The 18542-nt window shown below is 34.9% G+C and overlaps 1 long non-coding RNA gene across 1 annotated transcript in view; it reads left to right on the forward strand.

The window, feature by feature from the left end:
- The first annotated feature begins 4523 nt into the window (after positions 1-4523).
- Positions 4524-18542, forward strand: part of LOC127509793 (uncharacterized) — a 49925-nt gene continuing 35906 nt past the window's right edge. The window contains exon 1 of the long non-coding RNA XR_007929366.1: positions 4524-4646. This is a non-coding gene — a long non-coding RNA (uncharacterized LOC127509793). The remainder of the gene's footprint in view (positions 4647-18542) is intronic.

Here is an 18542-nt window from a genome sequence, read left to right on the forward strand (position 1 = left end):
CGTTGTCTTAATTTTATTATCTAAAATACACACATGGTTAAAATTTTATCACCGTCACATTTTCTGTCATTTACTGGTTACAACATTTAAGAAGATTGTACGTCTCAACCGAGGATGTAAAAAAAGCAGTTTCAGCATGAAGAAATCTCAGCATTACAACAAAAAAGCTGAAATTTTGGAACAAATACATTAAGACTCTTACCCACAATAGCTGACAACAGCGTTATCATTAACTAAAACTAAACCCATTAAAAATGTCATTGCTTGAAATAAGATAAACATTAGCTGAAATAAAATATAACAAGCTTATTTCAGCTATTGCCAAGGCAATATTTCTCATGTTTAAGTTGAAGTACTAAAACTAAGTAACACTTAATACTTAAAAAAAAAAAAAATAGACTATAGACTATAGACATTTAAAAAAAAAAAAAAAAAAAAATAATTAATATAGTCCGTCAATGATACTAAAATAATACTGGTTTACACAGGGCACCAAAACAACAATTAAATCAAGTGTTATTCCTTTGAATATGATATGGGAAGTTGCTCAAGTCATATTCTAAGACAGTTTAATCAAGCTGAGGTCTGTTTTTACTATCAAAGCATGAAACCTTTGTTAGGCACCTTGTGGCTATCAATCCATATGTCCACCCCCAAACTCTCAGTGTCCTCAGTTTGAACCACTGCACTACTGTCTTTTGGTGAACCCTGACAAAATGCTCCATTCTTGACAACAAAGCCCAGTTAAAATCAGTACGGCGTAGACCTGGAGTATTAGTAACTCAATAAGCATTTAAAGATAGGGTTTGAAAGCATCTTCAGAACACAAATTAAGATATTTTTGTTGAAATCTTGAAGCTTCGGAGCGTTATGAATCAGCGTATCGAATCATGATTCGGATCATGTGTCAAACCGCCAAACTGCTGAAATCACGTGACTTTGGCGCTCCGAACCGCTGATTCATAACGCTCCGAAGCTTCCTGAAGCAGTATTTTGAAATCGGCCATCACTATATAAGTCGTTATTTTGTTTTTTTTGACTCACCAAAAATATTCTCGTCGCTTTATAATATTAATATTGAACCACTGTACTCACATGAACTGATTTAAATATGTTTTTAGTACATTAATGGATCTTGAGAGAGGAAATGTCATTGCTGGCTATGGAGGCCTCACTGAGCCATCGGATTTCAACAAAAATATCTTAATTTGTGTTCCGAAGATTAACGAAGGTCTTACGGGTGTGGAACAGCATGAGGGTGACTAATAAATTACATTTTTGGGTGAACTAACCCTTTAATAGGGTTGCCATAGAAATGCACAATTACAGTAGTTATGGCATGAACGCAGCATAATCTTGGTGTGCGGAGGGATGCAAATACATCTTGACAGTCAGGTAGGACATTGTATCATTGCATTCGGACCAAATGCAATGATTGGACGAACGTTTTTTTGGTACCGAGACTTCCACAGAAGATATATGTACATTTTTTTTTTTTTATATTTAGACCCCTTCTATTATTGATTGCTATCAGGATGTGAAGAGTTTCAACCAGTATAACAAAAAGTGTTTATAAAAAACATTGCCTAAGAAAAGTCGGCCATGTGGTTTTCAGATGAGGGCACCTTTAGCTGTTCAATCTCCCCCAGAGCCATTAGCTTTATAACATTTTGGGCGCTGGAGCATTGCACCACTCACGCAGTCTCTAAGACCATTTGGTAAAATCAATGACTCTCAATTATTCAACAACTGAGACCTACACATTTCATCGCTACAGTTTAGGCCACTCCTACTAACAATTTATTCTGTGACATTAAAATTTGTTGAATGGCAAATATATTAGGTTACATTGTTATAATAACGTTAGCTTATAATGTTGTTATAATATTGTAGTAACAATTTGAATGGCCACTTACATCATCTTTGGGTTTTTACATCAAAAATGGAAGAAAACAACCAGGTGTTTATTGTAAATTATAACATAGACACATAATTTAAATTATCACTGTGAGTTGCATATCATAAAGTGAATTCACCACTTCGTTTTTTGGCTTCATCCACGTGTTTGCTTTCTAACTTTTGCTATCTGATGAGTAATTTTAATGACAGACTTTATATCAATTTTTGTAATTGGATTAAAAAATGTTTCCACATGAAAAAATGTGGAAACAGGGCATGTAAACTGTGCACCCATACTCGCCATTAACATTTAATATTTAATTATATTAAAATAATGCATGCTTTCAATTTATAACTTGACAAGAGCACTTGTCTCATAAATTTTTCATTTCTTGTAAGAGCTCAAACCTCTAAAATGTTCACTGTGAACAGAATTGAATAAATCAAATGCTTTCTTCTAAGTACACTCCGCTCCGCTCTGTTTGAATTTATTTTTTATAAGTTTGGAATTTTTATGTCCTTAAAGTTGTAATCCATGCGTAATAATGAGTTATACTAACCTACTGAATTTGCCATAATTTACTGGAAATTATAATAATTAACCATTAATTTAAATACATTAAAATTAGTATTGTTACTTTTAAGAATAAACAAAATCCTTAATTGTATACTTATAATACTTGTATATGTGTATGTTTATTACTGTAAAGCTGCTTTGAAACAATCTATTGTATAAAGCATTATATAAATAAAGGTATATACTGCCTCAAGTATACTGGAATGTCAGTGCATATTTTCACTTTAATCCACAACCTGAAATCACATCTTGAAAGATTATAGGATAATAAACTGACTAAATTAATCCTTTGCACTGAGCTGCAAATTACAGCACTGAGTAGGCACAAAGCTTCAGAGATAACCGAGTAAGGCGTTTAGCATTACAATAACATTCCAAAGATACCAATCCCACTAACATGAATGTTCTTTACTGAAACTGTTCAATTTTCATCAATACATCGCTAGTAATTGATCAGTGATATTTAGCTTGAGTAGGCCTCCCTTGTACGCTTTTAGATGTAGCCTACAAAATATTTCTCTCAAACACACTTAGCCTACTTTCTGCCCTTGCCATTAATTGATTTTTGTTTTTGTTTTGTCTTAAATATGAGCATATCATTTAATAAGACTATAAAGGTAAGCGGCATAACCGCAGGATAAACCTGACATAATTCTGGTAGGCTAAACTGCAAAGTATTCAAGACGTTTGCTTCGCTTTTATTGGAAGCCAGATTCGGTTCTTTCGAACAGTTCATTTAAAGAGTCAGTTCAAAACCGAATTCAGTGATTCTTTTACGTCCTGACGTAATTACGTCATAATGTGTTGAATATTACATGCTGTAACGTCTAATATTGTCAAATGTAGACAGGCATTGCTGTTTATTACGTTTTTTTTTTTCGACTGGTATTTAATATCGGTGCTTATTGGTCAGTTTGCTGCAGCCTGATACAGCTCATAAAAAGTCATTTAGTATATAATTAGCATTCACATTAAAAAAATACAAAAATAGTTTACATCTATCTATCTTACATAGATAGATAGATAGATAGATAGATAGATAGATAGATGTAAACTTTCTAGTAGTGTTTTATTTGTAACAGTAACTAGCATGTGGGATTTTCGAACATGATCGGTTCGGTTCAATGAGTCAGCTAAAAGATACTCTTTTTCTAAAATATCTTTACTGAAATAATAAGAGAAGCATGAGTTGATACTTGTTTGAATGTAGCCAGTGAAGATTAGAATCAATCATTAAAAATATTAGAATAAAAAAATATCTACTTTATTATCACAGTCTTAATCAGAACTCAAGTTTTATTTGGGACATGCCTAAGAGATTTGTTTACACATATTCTTTGTAATACGAGCCACCGTCGTTGCCTCTGACGGGGCAACACTCCAAGACTACATTTCCCATGATGTAATGTTCTTTATTCTCTGTCTTGACCGACTTCTCCCTGCCTCCATAGGCCAGAGGAGGCTGAGTTTAGGGAAAGTATCGACGTTTATGCTTGTCAATCAGCAAGGAGCTGTGGGGAGTGAAACTGGAGGGAAGGTCGACGATCGGGGAGGATTTCTACTTCAAAAAGCACTTCAGTGCGAATGCGACCATAATGTTTTGGAAAAACAAGGAAAAACTGTATATATTTTCAAGGAAACTGTTTTGTTTTACTTTGAAATAAGGTAATCAAGCAAAGCTTTCACTACGGCGAACTTCGCGAGTATCACTCGCTGCCTCGTTGCATTTCAGCTCGGGAAAAAAAAAAGAAAACAGCGGATTACTTATACCGACAAAGTGTGTAAACTAATAGGGGGCTCAGCTACAGACGGATATTGCTGTGTTTAAACATACTGGGCTTGATTAATTCCTCTGGCTAGAGGAGAGGACTTCATCCAGAAGAGTTTGTAAGAGCCGACCGTGTCGCTGTCGGGAAGCTCTTCCCGTGTGGACGTGCTGGAAGCCAGGAGTGACGGTATTCATACTGATTTAATACACGTAGCCTACTGAAAACACTTCAGCGCAACTTCTACTTCATATTTTGGGACTTTGCTTTGATATGTTGCAGGTTGAAACACGAAACTTAAAGCGCGTATTTTCCTGAAAGGTTACAAGAAAATGAGCGGAGGAGACGTGATGTGCTCGGGGTGGCTCAGAAAGTCTCCACCTGAAAAAAAGTTACGGCGTTATGTAAGTAATATTTTAATCTTATTCAAATGCACTGTCAGGGTTGTAACCGCAGAACAGTTGGGGCAAGATTCATGCAAATTTTTAGTACGCTTTCCAACAACAACCGCAGGTCAATCAGTGCTCGTGATCTGGCGGTTAGGGATTTTTCTTTCTAAAATGCTGATGATCCAAGAAGTTTAAAACTTGTTCAGTTCCTCAAAAATAACTTGAGTGTGCGAGCGCTGTTTGTGTTCATGGTTGTTTTCGGGAACGCAGCGCATGTGCAAAATCCTTATTTATGGCGTCTTGATCCGTGCTGTAGGACACACCTACCGGTGTTGGGAGAGAACTTTAGTTTTGTTCATTAAAGGTACACTTACTTATTTTCCAAATAAAGGATTTACACACAAATAAAGAGCACTTTTGAGAAATATCTCTAAATCATGTTCACTATGAGACTCACATGCCAGCCTTGCAGAAAAGACTTTTTTTTTCCTACATAGAGAGGGTCGCCCCCTCATGGGTGGCGCCATGTTGATATCACGTGACATAATTGACCTAGGTAAGAATAACAAAATAAAAATCATATGTATACTTCATATAGTGCTTTTAGCTAGTGCTTGGGGTATAAACATAAAAGTACATAGTTCCAAGAATGAAAAGAACCCATGATGGTCACAGCCACTGCACTGCAAAATGCCTCTGTCCAAGGCAGCCATTGCAGCCTGGAACTTGTGGTTGCGAGGTGCAGCAGTTAGCCATCAATAACATGCGAAACATCATTGAAATGGAATCCAGGAATGTCCATGAATCCAGTGGATGTGCAGTATGAGATGGAGAAGCACAGACAAAAAGGAACAAAACAAAATAAAAAAAAATAAATAAACTTCATGCATCCATGCCAGTAGTAGTCAATATAAGTCCAAAGCCTCTGCTACATTTGGGAATGGATGAGATCCAGATAAGCGTAAACCTAAGTGATGCTTCTTGTTTTAATGGAATGTGGCTTGACCTGCATACACCGCTATTGTATGTCCAAATCTAAACACGTTTATGTTGTATTTACTCATGCAAAAGTTGTTTGCGACATTCTTTTATGCAGCAGACTCTGTAAATAATGCATATACCCAAACAGTTTGCAGTAGGCATGGATCTTTTGAAATCGAATGACTTTTAAGTGCGGTTCAAGCCAAAAGCCATTGTTGACATGCATCAAGGTCGCAGAAAACGGTGCTGGTTCAGATACATGACACTAATATTCATAGATTTAATTTAGATTAAGTTCAACTGTAACAATTTATCTGCTTGCACCAATGATCATTACACTGATTACTGGCTCTTTGATCTTGTGTATTTTGAATATTTTCTTTAGTTTTGCATTAATACATTGTCAAATTCCATTTTCAAAGATGTTTTAAGAATATTTATTTTTCACCAAATCATATGAAACGCCTTTGTTTGCTGCTACTTTAGTTGCCAAGACAACTGAACACTTAACTCTCCATTCTGTCTGCACTGGATGAGTCAATGCATTTAGTCATTCACACATTGTATGTGTACCATGGGGTCTTCCCTTCCTCTTAGTGGTAATATACACCAATAATCTGTAATGAAATCACTCACTTACAGCTCTGCCTGCTATCGAGCTCCAACCAAACATGTTAGAAATCTCCTCCAGGCTCATGTGATGCTTTTTTATTGGATTCCTTTAATCTAGTGGAGCTCTGCTAAGAACATTGCTATTGAATTCATGTTTTACCTCATTGTACAATCAGCAACACAATTTAGACTCAAACAGCCAAGCATTTTGCAAGAGTGGGATCTTTGGCATATTTTGTCATTGTTTAGAAGGAACTTTCGAATAACATTTGTCCTTGTAGCTAATGCATGAAAATACGAAGGCTTGAGAGACAGGGTGTGATTCCACATGCTTTGAGCTTCCAGAGTAAACGGTAGTCTGTTGAATGTGATGAACAATATTTCATGGCTCCAAATCTAATTAAAATGATTTCTGAGCTCATCCACACAATGCTATAATAAGATTAGATCCAAGCAAGAACAAGTGCTTTGTTGTACCACAGCGTGTTCTAAGAAGTCATTTTTAGATTTCCTTTTGCTTGAGAGGCATTTAAGCAAAGTGATGGTGGACAAAAGCCTTTGCCATAGTTTGCATCACACAATCTTGTTTATTTGGTTGGTTTTTAGAGTAAGATAACAGAAACTTTATTCTTTCCTGATGCAGTAAGTTTACAGTCTGGTTTTACTGTAGTTTTGAAGTGCTGTCCTCAATATTAGTCTTCATTCTTGTCCTGTTTTTTGGTGCGTGAAGGTGAAGTGGTCTCAGTGTATCACATGTGGTGCTTTGAAAGTGGCTGATTAGGACCAGACTGTTTTTATTGGAGCCGAGTGGCTAATATGCCTAACTAAAATGCTTCTCCTCAAGAGGAGCCCCATGCCAGGTGTACAGGCCTATTAGAGCTTGTATATCGGTTTTGACTGGTTATACTTATATCAACATATTGAAAAGTTTTGTGCTTTGATTGCATTGGACGACGCTGGGAAACTTCAGCAGACCCTGTAATTTTTATCTGCTTCAGATGTCCTGTAATGCTTTTTCTTCAAGTCACTTGTAGACATCCTTCAAAAATGTGCACTACCATTCAAAAGTTTAGGGTTGGAAAGAGTTTTCTGAAAGAAATTAATACTTTTACTCAGCAAGGATGCATTAAATTGATCAAAAGTGATTGATCAAAAGATTTTTATTTCAAATAAATGCTGTTCTTTAGAACTTTCTATTCATCAAAGAATCCTGAAAAATGAGGATTCTCAATTTACACAAAAAATTTTAAGTAGCACAACTGTTTTTGCCCCCCAAATTTGACAACAATAAGAAATGTTTCTTGTTGGTGCCGATAGCCTCGTGGGCAGCACGCCGACATATAACGCCATTGCACTTCGGGCGACCCGAGTTTGAGTCCCGGCTCGTGGACCTTTCCCAAACCCATCTCCCTCTCTCTCTCCCACTTCGCTTCCTGTCTGCTTACTGTCCTATCATAATAAAGGCAAAAAAAAAAAAAAAAGTTTCTTGAGCAGCAAATCAGCTTATTAGAATGATTTCTGAAGGATCATGTGACACTGAAGACTGAAGTAATGATGCTGAAAAAGCAGCATTGCCATCACAGGAATAACATTTTAAAATATATTAAAATAAAAAAAAACTTTGAATTGTAATAATATTTCAGAATTTTACTGTTTTAACTGTATTTTTGATCAAATAAATCGATCAACCTTCGTGTACATAAGATTATTTTTCTTCTTTAAAAGAAAAATCTTGCCTACCCAGACTTTGAATGCTAGTGAGTGTCTTTCAAAATCCATTGTTTATGAACTCTCATTCTGTGCTGTCTTGTGTCTAAATTAAATTGAGTCTTTGAAGATTCTTTTTAGGTAGCTCATGTCCTATTCTTTCATTAAACACTGATGAAACAACAGAAAAGACTTGCAAAATGCAGCCTCTCAAAAAAGTATAAACTCTTATTATTTCATAATTAAAAAGATGGATATTATTTGCATTTGAACCAGCTGGAAATTTAAATGCTTTGAACATGTTATGGAATCATAACAGTAGAGATTGCATAATAGCACTTTGTTTCATTATCTGAATGACCTGAGGTGGTGTCTAGCTTCTGACTATAAGTTTTTGCATTTTATATTCTAAATCATATCTTTGTTAGGACTAAAAGAAAACAGTAGATCAGCTGATTTATCTGAGAAGTTCATTGCACATGCTTTGGATCCTCTAGCGCTGCAAAGCTTTTAGTGGCACAGGGTCAAAAGTCTGATGTGTTTTTGACGGTTTGGCAGCAGTTCAAGATCATTTGACTCGTCTGTTTGCAGGGAATGCTCTTGATGGCTCAAAGTGCACAGTGCTTTACTAAGGGTCTTCTCAGACAGGTAACTAGCTAGTGTAACAGTAGTATATTAAAAGGGGCTACACAAGTATACAAAGTTTTTTTTTTTTATTTTTTTATTTATTTATTTATTTTTTTTTTTGGAAGGCCTGTCCATGGGAGACATCTGACTGGTGGCATAAGAACATCATAAGCTATTTCTCCCCACAATAGCCACACCATATTGCTCAAACTGGACTATGACGTTGAAAATGTCCCTGTGGGCTCATTTTTTTAGTGTCTTGGCATTTTCCATTTGGCCTCATCCTCTCTTCTTTGTAAACTTCTTCTTTCACACCCTCCTCGTAATGCTTGGAGAGACTAATTGTGAAACTTCCGAACGAAGTTGGGAACACATGAACGGTTTGGTACAGTAATGTAGGAACTCACATTGGAGTGTTAATACTCACTTCTGCTATTGAGACCATCATGTGATTCCTCACTTGCGCTGATCTGGAATGTACTTGCTTATAGGGCTGTGCGATTAATCGAAAATTATTTTCGGTTTTGACTTTCAACGATTATGTAAATGTGAAAATTATTATTGTGCCCCATTCATTTCCTTTACAGCGGTGCACTTTCACTCCACTATAAAATCCCAAACTTAAAGTGCGAATCATGTAACGTGACTTTCGTAAAATGGGATGTGCTTGATATTAAAAAGAGTTATTAAAAGCAAGAAAGAGAACTCGCACTGTTCCTTAGGCGGCTTTCTGTGTGCACGCTCTGAGATGGAGTGGAACACAGACAAGCAAAGTGAAATTTGAGCTTCAGGTTTGCGCCTAAACTGTCAAATTCACACAAAATTGTCAAAATGCCGGGCTTGGCGAGTGTTCACGTAAACCCAGTCGGTTATGTCTTAAATGAACGTAAACAGTTGGGTGAAAATAGAATGCGTATCCGTGCATCTGGTTTTAAAGTGACTTATTGTTTGTAATTTGCATTTTTTTATTTATTTATTTATTTTTTTCCCCATTGTATTACTGACTCTTTACTACTATTAATAATTTTTTGAGGACTTTTTTTTTTCTTTCATTAGTTAGTATTCTGCTGTGGTATGGAAATTGGTATTGAGAATGCAACATAGCAGCCTTATTTCCAGCAAGTATAAACTTGATATATTGCTATCGATAAATAAATTACTCTTTCAAGGTTTTGGTCATATGGCCCACTTATAATCGTGTTAAATAATCGTGATTACAATATTGACCAAAATAATTGTGATTATGATTTTTGCATATATATTTGTATATCTGTGTAAACATAGTGTGTTCAAAAACATTTACAAAATTCAGTTTTAGCAGATATGTGTATTCAATCAAATGTCCTTTAAAATCAGAATGTCCCTCCCCCTTGTATCTTGTAGCCAATCATTGTTCATGGTGGTGATGTACCTTAAACCTATTGGCTAATTAAAAATGTAGGGATGCATTAATATTAAAATTCTGGCCAATAATTATTTTCATGTTATGACAGATAACCAATAAACGGCAGATATGAAAATTCTATACAATTTTGTCTAAAAGTAAAAATAAAATGCGAAAAATAAAAGCAGTTATTTAAAAGTGAATTTAGGCATCTCAACATTATAATGTACAGTTAAAAAATGGTTATTCGTTGTGAGATTTGCTGGAGATTTCATTCAACAGTGTTATTAAAATTATTTGTGTTTTAAGGATTAACATGATATGATGTAAAAATACAGGAAATGAGCATGTACAGTTAGATATGTGTTTTTACATATATCCAATTAAATTTCCAATAATCCAATATATATATATATAACAAAAAAAACAAAAACAAAAAAAAACAATACTGAAAGAAGCTTGTCAGTATATCCTGCCCAAACTTCCTTTTTCAGTAGGAAATGTCCACACAGGACTGACAACTACGCAGAAAACTACTCTGACGGTGATATTGATTGAAATGTGTTCCAATGACAACAATGTGCACGTCTGTGTTTACTGTTGCTTTTTTCAGTCTTGCTTTGCGGTAGCTTATTTCTGAGATTGTGAAATTATTGTTTATGGTTGGTAGTACACAGCAGCTTTCCACAGTGCAATAAGTGTCAAGGAAGATTGAGAGGTTGGAGCAAAACAGGGAAAGAGAGCCAGAGGGAAAATGCAGAAATATAGTGACTTGTGCAGCTCAACCTATCTAATCAAGTACGCACTCCACCCTTCTGTTTTAATGCAACTCAGCAAGCCACTAGGTACTCTAAGCATTTACAAAGCAAGCCATTACCCATGCCATGCAATGGCTGCTCTCACTCACTGCCTCCAAGCATGCAGTTGCATTTTAAAAGCTTGCTGCACTAAATTCAGTGGGGTGCAGAGGAACAAAAGAATAGTTTTTTTTTCTTGGTGGCTGAATTATTTCCTTTAGTTGGGATTCATTAAATCTGCTTAGGTGTGGGGAAACATAATCGTGTGCAACTTTTTGCTGAAACAAACATGAACAGAGAGCAGAAACAAACAGTGTTTGTGGCTGGGGTTATCGGCTTAGGTAGGTGCTGGTGCAGAAATTTTTGCTCATTTGTTTTCTCTGTCTCTCTCTCTTCCCCTCCCCCTCTTTTTGCCGGTCTCCCTCCCACCCCAACTGGTCATTTGTGTCCAGAGTAGTTCTGTCAGGGCTGAGAGGGGCCCTGATAATGGATTGCCTCTGCTATCAATTATTAACTGTAACAAATAAGAAAAAACCTTTTGCAATATTAATGTGCTCCACTCCTACCCAATATAGCTTTTCAATAGTGATGGACTGAAATGAAAGTTCTTGGCTGAAACTGAAAATTCTGGACATGCTGGGCTGAAAACCAAAACTGAAGATGCTAATTTGGAATTAGCTTTTGTTTTGAATGCCTTGCAGTACAGAGATGATGTTGTTTCTTTGACACTATTATGATGTGCAGAAAAACAGAATAGCTAATAGAATTATATTAATATTAAGCAATTTTCATTGCCAAAAGAATGGTAGATTTAGTAAGACTAGCTTCTCTGCCTTGTCACCTGAGAGATGATTCCTCTTCTGGTGAGTTGTATGAGATGTTGCATTATATAGCTTCACAGCAAGCAAACATTATATATTATTGTTGATCAGTGCTGGAAAGATTACTAAAAATTGTACTTAAGAAAAAGTATTGCTACTTAAGAAATAATTTACTTGAGTACACGTAAAAGTACTGAAAAATAATAAAGTAAGACTCAAGTAAGAGTAAAGTAGTTTGCTGAAAAACTACTCAAGTTACTACGTTACAAAGTACTTTAGTATAATTTCTATTTTTACACAAAATGAGGTGATGTTAGCAATATGGAGCACTAAACACTCTCATGTAATTTCATTCATACTGGAAGCCCGGAGGGCGCCCTCGTGCAGGAAGTCCACAAGTGAGATTCATAGAAATAATAAACTTATGATATTCCAGGAAATCCCTTATATGAACGTCAGATATCGCTACAGCTGAATAACATGCAGATAGAGATGTTTTGACTGATAACATAAAGATGATAAACACACGATTGCGCTATCTCGGGTATTTTCATAAGAATAATGTATGTCTATAATGCAACGCTAATCAACATAGTCTGTATCATAGAGTTTTATAATAGCCTAATATATTTTCTGTGTCACTCTGTGTAAGAAGCAACATGGGACCTCAAAAGTTATTTCAAACACGGCTGACGGCTATATAGTGATTTTGGAGGAAAATGTGATATTAATGTCATAAATTGTCATTGACGCTATGCTAAGCAAACGTACTAGCTATCCCTGTTGCCAAGAGTGATTTATTGTTTTATTACTAATTTTGAAAAGTAAGTCCACAGAAGATCATTTGAATGTTTTTAAGAAGGGCAGCGGCAAAGAAGGGTAAGTGAGAGGTCCGATCAAGGAAATGAGGGATTAAAACAGTATGAATAGAAAAAAAAATAAAGTGGGTTACGGGTTAACATGTTAAATAAAATGCTTTCTTTTTCGTTGTACCTAAAATGTGCCAGGCGGGAGCCCACTGTTGCTTTTACGTGCATCTGATTGATAGATAAATCATGTGAGCTTATTTCACTTTGTTGCTGATGTTGAGGTTATTTCAGCTTCGTACAAAGTTTGCTTTGTACATTTAGTTTAACTGCATTGTTAAAGAGGGCAAGTTTAAACTGAACTGTGTGCATGCATTTTAGATGCATTGTTCTTGCTCCGTCCATGCAATAACTGCGTCCTCACATGAGCAGAGTTTTCTATTTACTTAAACCGCTCAGTGTTCTGGTAATATCAATGCTATGACCCATTTCAGGAGCTGGCCAAATTACAATTTAAAATCAGAATATGAGCTTAGCTCACTTACATTCACTAAAATATTGAAATGTTTTGGTGAAAAATAAATGTAGCGAAGTTGAATAATTTATTTTTATTCAACTCAAGTAAAAGTAAAAGTACCACAATATAATTATACTCAAGAAAGTAGAAAAAAATTTACTCAAGTACTGTAACGAAAGTATTTGTAATTAGTTACTTTCCACCTCTGTTGTTGATAACCGAGAGGGTGAAGGTTGTATGTTAAGTTTTGTCGTGGGAAAATGCAAATACAAACTGGTAGATGGTGAATCTACGTCATCTAACAGCAAAAAGCATTTTTTTCCATTGATAATTATTCACGGTAGTGGTGTATTCTAAGGAAAACTTTTTGCAAGTTATAATGAAATGCCCAAAGTTGGTCCGTGATGACCTTTGATTTGGCCTAACATTCCATATCACTAGGGGGAAATGGGGAAAAAAAACAAAAACATGCCATTAGTCTTTGCCACAAGTCTTTGTCATCAATATCTGTTTGTTTATTCAGTTATTTGTTTAGTCAGGTACTATTTTATTTTACTTAATTTTCTTTCTTTTTTTTTATTTTTTATTTTATTTATGCACTTTTACGTTAAATCAACCATCGTCATTTAGCTACATTACATCCAATTTAAATGGAATCTTTTCCCACATTCACGCTGCTTTTTCTCTGTCAAAGATTCTGTTATTGGCTGTTAAAATAACAGTTTCTGTTGACATTTTTGCCTGAAAAGGGCATTTCTGTGGCTTAGTCTGAGGCATTTTGAAATCCCTAGTATTCAAGCAAACTTTGTCTGATCTGAATTTAATATTGTCAGAAAAATGAAGTTTATATAATGCAGTAGCAGTAAAAAAACCCCAATAAAAACACTGGCCAATCCCATTATTAGCTGTCACAATTATAATCTGTATCACTGGTTCTTTTTCTACACTCCAGGTGATGAGCAATTTCAAAAAAAGAAAAATAAGGGCTTATGTAAACATTGATTTAGTGAAGTGCATTTCAGTCATTTCAAGGTCTTGACATATAAAAAGCAAGCACATCTTTTAGTAATAATGGCTGTGATTATTGTCTGAATGGTTTTTAGAGAGGATATAATTGAAATTTTCATGAAATGGCCAGAGAACAAATAATTTGTCTGCACATTTTGAAACAGTTATGGAGTGTCTAATAATATGTTGTAATAACAATGGTTAATTAAAATTGTTAGCACTCACTTAACCTCAAGCTAACACACAAAACACTCCTCGTCTGCTTACTACTGAATGTCCTACTTGTGTGGAAAACACATAATGTAAGTTTGTATTTGGTATAGTGCTTGATATATAACACTGTTTATTACAGCCTATATGTCGAAGAGTCAAAAACTCTAGTTTTAACCTATTCAAGAACATGACAGAAAAAATGTTTCAAGACCTCATGGGAAATAGCTGGTATGATGCTGACATTTCGGAATATGTACGATCGTGTAGCCGCATTTTAAGGTGATCTGTGCAATTTGTGCAGGCGATCTCTAGTGCTTTAGGTGTATTCAGATTCTCACGAGAGCATTACATTAGCATTGGATAAGCATTTGTTGCTCGGTTGATTTGATTTTATTGGCAGGATGTTGTGTGTTTTAGGATTCCAGTGGTGAGGGAAGAGGCCTCAGCTGTCGTAACTCATTCACACAGTCTGCTCTCTAGAGGGCCTCCAAAGGCAGCCTCTGTCTGGGAGCAGGGAAGGGGACCTGCCCCTTTAAAACACACACACATAACCATACATAGTCTCTCTCTTTACACTATGACCTTTCTATTTTTGCTGAGAAGCTCAAGAGTTTATTATTCACCAGGGCTCCATCAGTTTGATCCAGAGCACAGAACTTTATATACACACTATTTACATTCCTTATTGGTGGGAAAGTATTTCGGAAACAAAGTTGCATTTGACTTTTCCTGTTGTTGTTGCTGTACTACTTTCACAGTAAGGCTGCATGATTTTGACAAACATCATCATTTCCTTTAAAGTCACCATGAAATCAAAATTTTTTTTTTTATGCAATATTGCAGTATTTATTGTAAATGATTTAATAGCTTCCCCTCCTAATAACTTCCCCTCCCCTCGTTTGTGCAGCGACATCTCTTCCCTTCTTTGATGACATGTTTACTGGCAGGAGGGCGGGACAATCTGTCACTCGCATGACATCACAGCAGCAGTGGGAGATTTTTAAGTCCTGTCCTACTTTTTTTTTTTTTTTTTCTTCTGTTCGAGAAGCCTGATATGTCACAATAGAGAAGAAAAGACTTTTGCAACTTCTGTTTCAACATATTTAATCTATTATTAATCTATATATATATATATATATATATATATGTGTATGTATGTATGTATGTGTGTATATATATATATATATATATATATATATATATATATATATATATATATATATATATATATATATATATATATATATAAAATACACAGTTGTGGCCAAAATTATTAGAACAGTAAGATTAACTTTAAAAGAAGTCTCTTCTGCTCTCCAACCCTTCATTTATTTGATCAAAAATACAATAAAAACAGTAATATTGCAAAATATTTTTGCAATTTAAAATAACCGTTTTCTATTTGAATATATTTTAAATGTAATTTATTCCTGTGATCAAAGCAGATTTTTCAGCATCATTACTCCAGTCTTCAGTGTCACATGATCCTTCAGAAATCATTCTGATATGCTGATTTGCTGCTTAAGAAACATTTATTTTTTATTATCAATGTTGAAAACAGTTGTGTAAAAATTTTTTTCAGGATTATTTGATGAATAGAAAGTTCAAAAGAACAGCATTTATCTGAAATAGAAAGCTATCATGCGCAGTATTACAGTAATACTGTCTGATTGTTTAACATCATAAATTAAGTAATAAATTTTTCGTGCTGGCACCTATGTGTCTTGGTCACTTTCTTTAAGAAATGCTTTTATTTCACAATTTTTCAGTTTATTTCTAGAGGCCTGTTACAGTCATGTGTTCATGGTGTTATCTGTAATGCTTGTTTGAAGTGTTCGGTCATTAAGCATGACGAGTTTAGCTAATTATAACCTGTTGAAGTGCTCAGTGGCCCTTTGCTTATCGATGCCATCGACATCTGATTCACAACATGTTGATTAGCTTTTATTCTTGCATGTGTCATTGTCTGCATATCTAGACTAGTGTTGTTTTGTCAGCTGATCCCGAATTAGCCTTTGGCCTGAGCGCTGAACTGCAGAAGTATGTACAGCAATGAGAGGCTTACAGGAAAAGGCAGTTTGTAAACAGATGTGAGCTTTTATTTACTAGGGATATTTGTTCAGTCTTGTTCTTTCCCATGCAGAGATTAGATAAGATGAAAATGGAAGTCTCACACTTTAATTTTCTCAGTCTGCTACCCCCCAGTTTCCATATAGAACATAGTTTGTGTTGAGGTTTCCTAAACCACTTCTATTCTTTCACAATGCCCTGCATGAGCTTTTGAAGTTATTTGATTAAATTGAATGCAGTTGGCCCTGATTACGAGCCATATCGATTGGATTCAGTCTCTGAATAGGCGCTATAAATTTGTCAGCACCATTAAATTTAGAACGTATACTTGCATATATTTTACTTCAGTGTATTACTTACTGAATATAATGAATAAAACCTTATTTTCAAATATTTTATTTGATATATAATATTATTTCAGAATCAAAAACAGCTAGACAGAGATGGTTAGGTCTAATATTGTGATTTAAGATATTTTTAACTTGACACAATGTTTTAAAACGTGGAAAATATGCCCTTCTGACATTCAGAAAATAGCCCAGATAGAATGCAAGATCAATGTGCAGCCATTCCTACTAACAGAAATAAACAGACTACATATAAGTTACTTTATAATGCACAAAACTAGCATAGTCTTTTCTTGACACGTATTGTTGAAGCTGATCAATTTGTTACAGAAGCGTTGACTTGATGGCTGTAGGCTGCTTTAAAAGCAGTGAGTTTGAAATCATGATTGTTGGAGCAGGTTTGCAAAGTTGTTAGTCTGAATTCTTCCTTTTAAAGGGGTCATGACATGAGAAATCAAATTTGCATATAAGAGGTATTTGTACCATTAAAACATCCTGCAAGTTTCAGAGCTTAAAACAATCTCTTCATTATGAACAAAGCGTTTATTTTGCCCATCCTTATTTACTGAATGAAATTAACAGCTAATGAAAAGAAGCTTTAGAGGGGAAGTGGGAGATTTTTAAGAACAGACATTTTGTTTTTGATGCAGACTTCTTGGGTGAGCCCAGATGAAGAATAGATTTGAGGCTTTTCGTTTTTGGAAGGTGCTATTTTAAGGCTGCTCTTCCCCATAAACATACACTGACAACCAGAGATGGTACCTTTGGTTTGTTCAAAGAATGTTTAGGGCAGAACTGTGTCTGAAATGACAGAAAAAAATTAAAAAATTATACACTATGAGTGCCAGAGTTTGAATTTGTATGCAGGTAAGACCATCTAAATATCACTGCTATGTTGAATGATTATTTATCAGTTATTAATGGTAATATTTAATAATAATAATAATAATAATAATAATAACAAATTATTATTATTATTATATTTATTATTATATGTAAATAATATTAAATAAATATTTATAATCTAATATTTAATAATGTGTTAAATAATAATAATAATAATAATGTATTAATATTATTAAAGATAAATAATATAAAATATAAAATATGTATAACTATTACTATTTAAAAAAATGAATAATATTAAATAATAATTATTATATTGATCATAGAAAATATAAAAGATTTATAATGATTAATATTTAATTATTTAATAATAATAATATTGTATTTGTTATAATAGTAATAGTTATTATTATTTAAAGGTTGCGTGAGCTGAAGGACATGTTAAACTGTAATAATACACTTTTTTTCCCAGAGTCCCATGCTGCACAGGAATGCAAGTTTGTCAAGCTCCTCATCCCCGCCCCCCCTCTCTGTCTGTCTTATTTTCTTTTCAGCTGCTCTTCTGCTCTTGACGTGTCGTTCAGTTGCGTTCTGAGGTGCCTGACAGCAGCATGGCGACCATTTCCTGTGCTACCACTGTTGATGGTTCCCAGATGGCTGTAGAGAGCGCTTTCTCTCTCTTTCTCTTTTCTTTATTTGGAATAAAGCCTAGTTATGGGCTTGAGTACATTAAGAGGAGGTGTTGGAGAGAGAGCGAATGAGTAGGCTGAAGGACCTGCGCTGGAAAACAGAGCCGTGTGGGATTGAAGAATCAGTTTTGGCTATTGTAGTGACACTCCAGAATGACTGACATAATAATCCAAATTTACTCTAATAGACATGTAATAACATGGGTGCGCTCTGAGCATTACATCAGCTGCATCAACAGTGCCACAGCTAAAGGAATTTTATTTTACTCAATTTGAGTTAGCAGATTTATGTGCATCTGATCGTAGTGTGTACTGCAAAATATTGATGAGAACATGTTTTTCTGGTGCATTGTCTTCACGTGCAACATTTTTTTTTTTTTTTTTTATCGGCCGTAACTTCTGTAGAGGAATACATCAGACATTGGACAAGGATGAAACTTTCTAGTGTGCATTTGTTTGCGACTGCTATCAAGTAGAGAATGGTTT

This window comes from Ctenopharyngodon idella, chromosome 1 (assembly GCF_019924925.1).
Source record: "Ctenopharyngodon idella isolate HZGC_01 chromosome 1, HZGC01, whole genome shotgun sequence".
Classification (NCBI taxonomy): Eukaryota; Metazoa; Chordata; class Actinopteri; order Cypriniformes; family Xenocyprididae; genus Ctenopharyngodon; species Ctenopharyngodon idella.